Source organism: Oncorhynchus mykiss, chromosome 16, assembly GCF_057628025.1.
Source record: "Oncorhynchus mykiss isolate SJ-2025 chromosome 16, ASM5762802v1, whole genome shotgun sequence".
Lineage (NCBI taxonomy): Eukaryota > Metazoa > Chordata > Actinopteri > Salmoniformes > Salmonidae > Oncorhynchus > Oncorhynchus mykiss.
Window position 1 is genome coordinate 5,492,077 of NC_143037.1, and position 11,505 is coordinate 5,503,581.

Consider the following 11,505-nt stretch of genomic DNA (forward strand, 5'->3'; position numbering starts at 1 on the left):
TATCTTCAACCACCAACTTACCATCCTGAGACAAGGCCGAGTATAGCCCACAAAGATCTCCGCCACGGCACAGCCCAAGGGGGGGCACCAACCCAGACAGGAAGACCACGTCAGTGACTCAACCCACTCAAGTGACGCACCCCTCCTAGGGACGGCATGGAAGAGTACCAGTAAGGCAGTGACTCAGCCCCTGTAATAGAGTTAGAGGCAGATAATCCCAGTGGAGAGAGGGGAACCGGCCAGGCAGAGACAGCAAAGGCGGTTCGTTGCTCCAGTGCCTTTCCGTTCATCTTCACACTCCTGGGCGAAATCTGTTCTCAGCCCTGCCAGCAATTCAAAACTGCCTTGGATGCTCAAGGAGGCTTTCTATAAAATCGATGTGTAACAGCTGGAATCCTCAATGGGAAACTGTCCAAAATAAGTTTCTGCAAACAAGGAACACTGTTTTTCTCTCCCTCAGACATCACATGCTAGAGAACAGACATCACATGCTAGAGAACAGACATCACATGCTAGAGAACAGACATCACATGCTAGAGAACAGACATCACATGCTAGAGAACAGACATCACAAGCTAGAGAACAGACATCACATGCTAGAGAACAGACATCACATGCTAGAGAACAGACATCACATGCTAGAGAACAGACATCACATGCTAGAGAACAGACATCACATGCTAGAGAACAGACATCACATGCTAGAGAACAGACATCACATGCTAGAGAATAGACATCACATGCTAGAGAATAGACATCACATGCTAGAAAACAGACATCACATGCTAGAGAACAGACATCACATGCTAGAGAACAGACATCACATGCTAGAGAACAGACATCACATGCTAGAGAACAGACATCACATGCTAGAGAACAGACATCACATGCTAGAGAACAGACATCACATGCTAGAGAACAGACATCACATGCTAGAGAACAGAATACATCTTTTTTTTACACTGGGTGACGCCCTTCCTCGTTTGCTGTTTCCTCAACTTCCCGTCAACAAAAACAATAACAGGGGCGGTGGTGCTGTTTCCTCAACTTTTCCATCTTTAAGTATAAAAAAAAGAAGAAAAATGTTACTTTTGATGTCTTTGGAACCATTTTATGCAAGACTGTACGATTTGTTTTGTACACATCTTTACATGACTTATTATTTGTTTATTATTTCTATTAATTATTATTTGTACACATTTTTACAATACATATGCGGCATGGTCTACAGTCAATCACCAAAGGAAGATCAGGGCCGGCGCAGACACCGATGTCTTGCTCCGAGACAAACTAAACAACTTCTTTGCTCGCTTTGAGGACAATACAGTGCAACTGACACGGCCCTCTACCAAAACCTGCGGGCTCTCCTTCCCCGCAGCCAACGTGAGTAAAACATTTAAACGTGTTAACTCGCAGGGCTGCAGGCCCAGACGGCATCCCCAGCCGTGTCCTCAGAGCATGCGCAGTCCAGCTGGCTGGTGTGGTTACGGACATATTCAATCAATCCCTATCCCACTCTGCTGTTCCCACATGCTTCAAGATGGCCACCATTGTTCCTGTTCCCAAGAAAGCTAAGGTAACTGAGCTAAACGACTCTCGCCCCGTAGCACTCACTTCCGTCATCATGAAGTGCTTTGAGAGACTAGTCAAGGACCAAATCACCTCCACCCTACCTGACACCCTAGACCCACTCCAATTTGCTTACCGCCCAAATAGGTCCACAGACGATGCAATCACACTGCACGCTGCCCTAACCCATCTGGACAAGAGGAATACCTCTGTAAGAATGCTGTTCATCAATTACAGCTAAGCATTTAACACCATAGTACCCTCCAAACTCGTCATCAAGCTTGAGACCCTGGGTCTCAATCCCGCCCTGTGCAACTGGGTACTGGACTTTCTGACGGGCCGCCCCCAGGTGATGAAGGTAGGAAACAACATCTCCACCCCGCTGATCCTCAACACTGGAGCCCCACAAGGGTGCATTCTCAGCCCTCTCCTGTACTCCATGTTCACCCAAGACTGCATGGCCATGCACGCATCCAACTCAATCATCAAGTTTGCAGACGACACCACAGTGGCTTGATTACCAACAACGACGAGACGGCCTACAGGGAGGAGGTGAGGGCCATCGGAGTGTGGTGTCAGGAAAATAACCTCACACTCAACGTCAACAAAACAAAGGAGATGATTGTGGACTTCAGGAAACAGCAGAGGGAGCACCCCCCTATCCACATCGATGGGACAGTAGTGGAGAGGGTAGTAAGTTTTGAGTTCCTCGGCGTACACATCACGGACAAACTGAAATAGTCCACCCACACAGACAGTGTGGTGAAGAAGGCACAACAGCACCTCTTCAACCTCAGGAGGCTGATGAAATTTGGCTTGTCACCAAAAAACACTCACAAACTTTTACTGATGCACAATCGAGAGCATCCTGTCGGGCTGTATCACCACCTGGTACGGCAACTGTTCCGCCCACAACCTCAAGGCTCTCCAGACGGTAGTGAGGTCTGCACAACGCATCACCGGGGGCAAACTACCTTCCCTCCAGGACACCTACACCACCCGTTGTCACAGGAAGGCCATAAAGATCATCAAGGACAACAACCACTGGAGCCACTGCCTGTTCACCCCGCTATCATCCAGAAGGCGAGGTCAGTACAGGTGCACCAGACTGTTAAAACAGCCATCACTAACATTGAGTGGCTGCTGCCAACATACTGACTCAACTCCAGCCACTTTAATAGTGGAAAAATGTATGTAATAAATGCATCACTAGCCACTTTAAACAATATCACTTAATATAATGTTTACATACCCTACATTACTCATCTCATATGAATATACTGTACTCTATACCATCTACTGCATCTTGCCTATGCCGCACGGCCATCACTCATCCATATATTTATATGTACATATTCTCATTCATTCCTTTACACTTGTGTGTATAAGGTATTTGTTGTGAAATTGTTAAATTACTTGTTAGATATTACTGCATTGTCGCTACACTCGCATTAACATCATTAACAACATTAATGTGTAACATTAACCAATAAAATTGTATTTTATTTGATCGTATCCCCTCAGCTCTGACTGTATCAGTGTGTGTGTGTTTGTGTGTGTGTGTGTGTGTGTTTCATCCTTTAATTGTAATACATGCAGTAGCCACTGGGTGGCAGTACAGGAAAACCTTTAACAAATACAGGCACTCCCTTAATGAAAAACTGGACTTTCATTCACAATAGACAACTACTTAGACAGTGGACAGATATTGTACTGGCACATTATTTTTGTGAACAACTGTATGAAACAACAACAACACATCCTATTGATGCCTACCAGTTGATGCATGTCATGGCAAGGACATTTCATGACGTTTATGAGCTTCTGACAACAGTGCGCTAGACTAACTTTGGATGAAAACAGAAAGGCTAAACAGTATGGTGATTGTGAATCTATGGAGAGGATATGGCTGTAGACACATGAAGCACTGTGTCTGAATACTAATTTACACTACAGAACTACACTAAATTATCAAAAGTATGTGGACACCTGCTCGTCCAACATCTCATTCCTGAATCATGGGCATTAATATGGAGTTGCCCCTCCCCCCTTTTGCTGCTATAACAGCCTCCACTCTTCTGGGAAAGGCTTTCCACTAGATGTTGGAACATTGCTGCTGGGGGACTTGCTTCCATTCATCCACAAGAGCATTAGTGAGGTCGGTCACTGATGTTGGGCGATTAGGCCTGGCTCGCAGTCGCTGTTCCGATTCATCCCAAAGGTGTTCGATGGGGTTGAGGTAAGGGATCTGTTCAGGCCAGTTAAGCTTTTCCACACTGAATCTCGACAAACCATTTCTGTTAAGACCTCGCTTTGTGCACGGTGGCATTGTCATGCTGAAACAGGATAGGGCATTCCACAAACTGTTGCCACAAAGTTGGAAGCACAGAATCGTCTGGAATGTCATTGTATGATGTAGCGTTAAGATTTCCCTTTGCTGGAACTAAGGGGCCCGAACCATGAAAAACAGCCCCAGACCAGGTAGCGTTCACTCAGATTAGTCCTTCAGACTGCCAGATGGTAAATCGTGATTCATCACTCCGGACAACGTGTTTCCACTGCTCCAGAGTCCAATGGCAACAAGCTTTACACCACTCCAGACGACGCTTGGCGTTGCGCATGGTGATCTTAGGCTTGTGTGCGGCTGCTCGGCCATGGAAACCCATTTCATGAAGCTCCCGACGAACAGTTCTTGTGCTGACGTTGCTTCCAGAGGCAGTTTGGAACTCGGTAATGAGTGTTGCAACCGAGGACAGATGACGACGTACTATGCGCTTCAGCGCTCGGCAGTGCCGTTCTGTGAGCTTGTATGGCCTACCACTTTGCGGTTGAGCCGTTGTTGCTCCAGTTGTTGTTGACATTTCCACGTCACAATAACAGCACTTACAGTTAACCGGGGCATCTCTTGCAGAGCAAAAAATTTGACGAACTTACTTGTTGGCAAGTTGGATTCAGAGGACAGTGCCACATTTAAAGTCACTGAGTTCTTCAGTAAGGCCGTTCTACTGCCAATGTTTGTCTATGGAGATTGCATGGCTGTGTGCCTCGATTTTATATACATGTCAGCAACAGGTGTGGCTGAACTAGACGAATCCACTCATTTGAAGGGGTGTCCACATACTTTTGTATATATAGTGTATGTCTGTCGAACGTATGAACCACTGTGTCTGCATAGCAACGTTACACTGCAGAACTAGATGGCTGTCAACACATGTCTGCATACTGTGTCTGAAGGTGAGAACACACATTTGGAGGTGTTTTCAGTACACATTTTGTCCTTGCCCACTCTGGCAACCGCAGGGTAGACATGATCAATTGCTCATTTGACTTGCCCTGATCAACCTTAAATGAATGTTCATTACTGCAACACGTCTCACTTTCTGGGACAGTTATTAGATGACTGCTGTGCAGCAAGGAGACTTGGTAAGTGAGTAAGAGTCAACCCAAGCTTTAATAGACTGAAACCCAACCCAGGAAGTAACCCAAGCTTTAATAGACTGAAACCCAACCCAGGATGTAACCCAAGCTTTAATAGACTGAAACCCAACCCAGGAAGTAACCCAAGCATTAATAGACTGAACCCCAACCCAGGAAGTAACCCAAGCTTTAAACTGAACCCCAACCCAGGAAGTAACCCAAGCTATAACAGACTGAACCCCAACCCAGGAAGTAACCCAAGCTATAATAGACTGAACCCCAACCCAGGAAGTAACCCAAGCTTTAAACTGAACCCCAACCCAGGAAGTAACCCAAACTTTAAACTGAAACCCAACTCTGTTGGTGAGTTTGGTGGGAATACCAGTAAGGAGCGTGTTGCAGTAGACCAATCAAAAAGTTGGGCTGTCGACACATGAAGCATTGTGTCATCATACGAACTTTACACTACAGAACTATATGGCTGTCAGGATGTAGCATTGTGTCATCATACTAACTTTACAATACAGAACTATACGGCTGTCAGGATGTAGCATTGTGTCATCATACTAACTTTACACTACAGAACTATACGGCTGTCAGGATGTAGCATTGTGTCATCATACTAACTTTACACTACAGAACTATATGTCTGTCAGGATGTAGCATTGTGTCATCATACTAACTTTACACTACAGAACTATATGTCTGTCAGGATGTAGCATTGTGTCATCGTACTAATTTACACTACAGAACTATATGGTTGTCAGGATGTAGCATTGTGTCATCGTACTAACTTTACACTACAGAACTATATGGCTGTCAGGATGTAGCATTGTGTCATCATACTAACTTTACACTACAGAACTATACGGCTGTCAGGATGTAGCATTGTGTCATCATACTAACTTTACACTACAGAACTATACGGTTGTCAGGATGTAGCATTGTGTCATCATACTAACTTTACACTACATAACTATATGGATGTCAGGATGTAGCATTGTGTCATCATACTAACTTTACACTACAGAACTATATGGCTGTCAGGATGTAGCATTGTGTCATCATACTAACTTTACACTACAGAACTATACGGTTGTCAGGATGTAGCATTGTGTCATCATACTAACTTTACACTACAGAACTATACGGTTGTCAGGATGTAGCATTGTGTCATCATACTAACTTTACACTACAGAACTATACGGTTGTCAGGATGTAGCATTGTGTCATCGTACTAACTTTACACTACAGAACTATATGTCTGTCAGGATGTAGCATTGTGTCATCATACTAACTTTACACTACAGAACTATATGGCTGTCAGGATGTAGCATTGTGTCATCATACTACCTTTACACTACAGAACTATATGGCTGTCAGGATGAAGCATTGTGTCATCATACTAACTTTACACTACAGAACTATACGGCTGTCAGGATGTAGGATTGTGTCATCATACTAACTTTACACTACAGAACTATACGGTTGTCAGGATGTAGCATTGTGTCATCATACTACCTTTACACTGCAGAACTATATGGCTGTCAGGATGTAGCATTGTGTCATCATACTAACTTTACACTACAGAACTATAAGGCTGTCAGGATGTAGCATTGTGTCATCATACTAACTTTACACTGCAGAACTATATGTCTGTCAGGATGTAGCATTGTGTCATCATACTACCTTTACACTACAGAACTATACGGTTGTCAGGATGTAGCATTGTGTCATCATACTACCTTTACACTACAGAACTATATGGCTGTCAGGATGTAGCATTGTGTCATCATACTACCTTTACACTACAGAACTATATGGTTGTCAGGATGTAGCATTGTGTCATCATACTAACTTTACACTACAGAACTATATGGTTGTCAGGATGTAGCATTGTGTCATCATACTAACTTTACACTACAGAACTAAATGGCTGTCAGGATGTAGCATTGTGTCATCATACTAACTTTACACTACAGAACTATATGTCTGTCAGGATGTAGCATTGTGTCATCATACTAACTTTACACTACAGAACTATATGGCTGTCAGGATGTAGCATTGTGTCATCATACTAACTTTACACTACAGAACTATATGTCTGTCAGGATGTAGCATTGTGTCATCATACTAACTTTACACTACATAACTATATGGCTGTCAGGATGTAGCATTGTGTCATCATACTAACTTTACACTACAGAACTATATGGCTGTCAGGATGTAGCATTGTGTCATCATACTAACTTTACACTACATAACTATATGGCTGTCAGGATGTAGCATTGTGTCATCATACTAACTTTACACTACAGAACTATATGGCTGTCAGGATGTAGCATTGTGTCATCATACTAACTTTACACTACAGAACTATATGTCTGTCAGGATGTAGCATTGTGTCATCATACTAACTTTACACTACAGAACTATACGGCTGTCAGGATGTAGCATTGTGTCATCATACTAACTTTACACTACAGAACTATATGTCTGTCAGGATGTAGCATTGTGTCATCATACTAACTTTACACTACAGAACAACAAACTCCTCCCCCTTTTTTTTACATAACTTTGGACAAACTCCGGAAACCCTTCATCAAGCATCCCCACCCCCTTCATTACACCACCACCACCCCCTTCACTACACCACCACCACCACCCCCTTCACCTAATCAGCCTAAAGAACCCCTTCACTACACCACCACCTCCACCCCCTTCACCTAATCAGCCTAAAGCACCTCTTCACTACACCACCACCACCCCCTTCACCTAATCAGCCGAAAGCATCTCTTCACTACACCACCACCACCCCCTTCACCTAATCAGCCTAAAGCACCCCTTCACTACACCACCACCACCACCACCCCCTTCACCTAATCAGCCTAAAGCACCCCTTCACTACACCACCACCACCACCACTTTCACCTAATCAGCCTAAAGAACCCCTTCACTACACCACCACCACCACCCCCTTCACCTAATCAGCCTAAAGCACCCCTTCACTACACCACCACCACCACCACCCCCTTCACCTAATCAGCCTAAAGCACCCCTTCACTACACCACCACCACCACCACTTTCACCTAATCAGCCTAAAGAACCCCTTCACTACACCACCACCTCCACCCCCTTCACCTAATCAGCCTAAAGCACCTCTTCACTACACCACCACCACCCCCTTCACCTAATCAGCCGAAAGCATCTCTTCACTACACCACCACCACCCCCTTCACCTAATCAGCCTAAAGCACCCCTTCACTACACCACCACCACCACCACTTTCACCTAATCAGCCTAAAGAACCCCGTCACTACACCACCACACCCCTCCCTCCACCACTCACTTAACATCCTAATTAAGGTTAAAGAAAGCCTTGCAAGCAGAGCTGATGGGTTCTGATTCGGGGCCAGCCAGGGGCAGAGTGGGAAGCTGTCTGTGGATGGGAGCGGCTGAGCAGTGGCCCAAACTGCACGCACGCACTCACACAGACACAGACACACACGCAGGCCTATAGAGGAACAGGCCCCAGAGTCTCACAGTTTGGGGTCAGTCTCTATCCTGCCTAGGGGCAGCCCTTTCCACAGTGTGTGTGTGTGTGTATGTGTGTCACAGTTTGGGGTCAGTGTCTATCCTGCTCCAGGGCAGCCCGTTCACACCCTCACACCTGCATGTCAGATTAGAGACCCGCCAGGGGTAGAGGTAAATAACGGCAGAGTGTGGTGTGGAGGAGATGCAGTAGACTGGAGAGGTGGAAAGACAGATAAAGTAGAAAAGCTTGAGAGAAATGACAGAAGAAGAACTGACAGAAGGAGAAATAACAAGAAGAACTGACTGGAGGAGAAATGACAGAATGACAGAAGGAGAAATAACAGAAGAAGAACTGACAGGAGGAGAAATAACAGAAGAAGAACTGACTGGAGGAGAAATAACAGAAGAAGAACCGACTGGAGGAGAAATGACAGAATGACAGAAGGAGAAATAACAGAAGAAGAACTGACAGGAGGAGAAATGACAGAATGACAGAAGGAGAAATAACAGAAGAAGAACTGACAGGAGGAGAAATGACAGAAGAAGAACTGACAGGAGGAGAAATGACAGAAGAAGAACTGACAGGAGGAGAAATGACAGAAGAAGAACTGACAGGAGGAGAAATGACTGAAGAAGAACTGACAGGATGAGAAATAACAGAAGAAGAACTGACAGGAGGAGAAATAACAGAAGATCTGACAGGAGGAGAAATGACAGAATGACAGAAGAAGAACTGACAGAAGGAGAAATGACAGAAGAAGAACTGACAGGAGGAGAAATGACAGAATGACAGAAGGAGAAATAACAGAAGAAGAACTGACAGAAGGAGAAATAACAGAAGATCTGACAGGAGGAGAAATGACAGAATGACAGAAGAAGAACTGACAGAAGGAGAAATGACAGAAGAAAAACTGACAGGGGGAGAAATGACAGAAGAAGAACTGACAGAATGAGAAATAACAGAAGAAGAACTGACAGGAGGAAAAATGACAGAAGGAGAAATAACAGAAGAATAACTGACAGGAGGAGAAATAACAGAAGAAGAACTGACTGGAGGAGAAATGACAGAATGACAGGAGGAGAAATTACAGAAGAAAAACTGACAGGAGGAGAAATAACAGAGGAAGAACTGACAGGAGGAGAAATAACAGTAGAAGAACTGACAGGAGGAGAAATAACAGAAGAAGAACTGACTGGAGGAGAAATGACAGAATGACAGGAGGAGAAATACCAGTAGAAGAACTGACAGGAGGAGAAATAACAGAAGAAGAACTGACAGAAGGAGAAATGACAGAAGAAGAACTGACAGGAGGAGAAATTACAGAAGAAGAATTGACAGGAGGAGAAATTACAGAAGAAGAACTGACTGGAGGAGAAATGACAGAAGAAGAACTGACTGGAGGAGAAATTACAGAATGACAGAAGAAGAACTGACAGAAGGAGAAATGACAGAAGAAGAACTGACAGGAGGAGAAATGACAGAAGAAGAACTGATAGGAGGAGAAATTACAGAATGAGAAATTACAGAATGAGAAATTACAGAATGAGAAATGACAGAAGAACTGACAGGAGGAGAAATGACAGAATGAGAAATGACAGAATGAGAACTGACAGGAGGAGAAATGACAGAATGAGAAATTACAGAATGAGAAATGACAGGAGGCATGAAAGTGTTCTAAAGTTAAAAACATCAGTACAGATAGTTGAAAACATCAGTACAGATAGTTGAAAACATCAGTACAGATAGATTAGCATGATTAAATACCTTATTTACATAAGTATTCAGACCCTTTGCTATGAGACTCAAAATTTAGCTCAGGTGCCTCCTGTTTCCATCGATCATCCTTAAGATGTTTCTACAACTTGACTGCAGTCCACCTGTGGTAAATTCTAATTGATTGGACATGATTTGGAAAGGCACAGACCTGTCTATATAAAGGTCCCACAGTTGACCGTGCATGTCAGAGCAAAAACCAAGCCATGAGGTCGAAGGAATTGTCTGTAGAGCTCAGAGACAGGATTGTGTTGAGGCACAGATCTGGGGAAGGGTACCAAAAAATGTCTGCAGCATTGAAGGTCCACAAGAACACAGGTGGACTCCAATGAAGTTGTAGAAAAATCTCAAGGATGATCAATGGAAACAGGATGCACCTGAGCTCAATTTTTAGTCTCTTAGCAAAGGGTCTTAATACCTATGTAAATAAGGTATTTCTGGTTTAAATTTTTTTTTAATTTTCAAAAATGTATAAAAACCTGTATTCACTTGGTCATTAAGGGATATTGTGTGTAAGTTGATGAGAAAAAAATGATGTAATCAATTTTAGAATAAGGTTGTAACGTAACAAAATGTGGAAAAAGTCAAGGGGTTTGAATACTTTCCGAATGCCCTGTATGCAACCAATACATCTTAAATAAATAGTTTTGCCATTCATATCGAATGCGCGACCAGGGCTGGCCGCATTCTGGATCATTGCTACTCTAACTTCTGCAAAGCATTCAAAGCCCTCCCTCGCACACCTTTCTGCAAATCTGACCACGACTCCATTTTGTTGATCCCAGCCTATAGACAGAAACTGCTCAGGTCTGCTCAATGCTGGTACAACCAATAGGATTCCACGCTTCAAGATTGCTTCGATCACATGGACTGGGATATGGTCCGGATATCCTCAGACAACACCATTTACGTATTCGCTGATTCGGTGAGCGAGTTGATTTGCAAGTGCATCGGTGATGTTGTACCCACGGTGACTATTAAAACCTTCCCTAGGCGTCACTATGGAGACAAAGTAGAGTCACAATTCAACGGCTCAGACACGAGAGGTATGTGGTCTATAGTGGATCACAGATTGCAAAAAGAAAACCAGCCACGTTGAGGACACCGACGTCTTGCTCCCAGACAAATTAAGCAACTTCTTTGCTCGCTTTGAGGACAATACAGTGCCATTGACACGGCCCTCTACCAAAACCTGTGGGCTCTCCTTCAC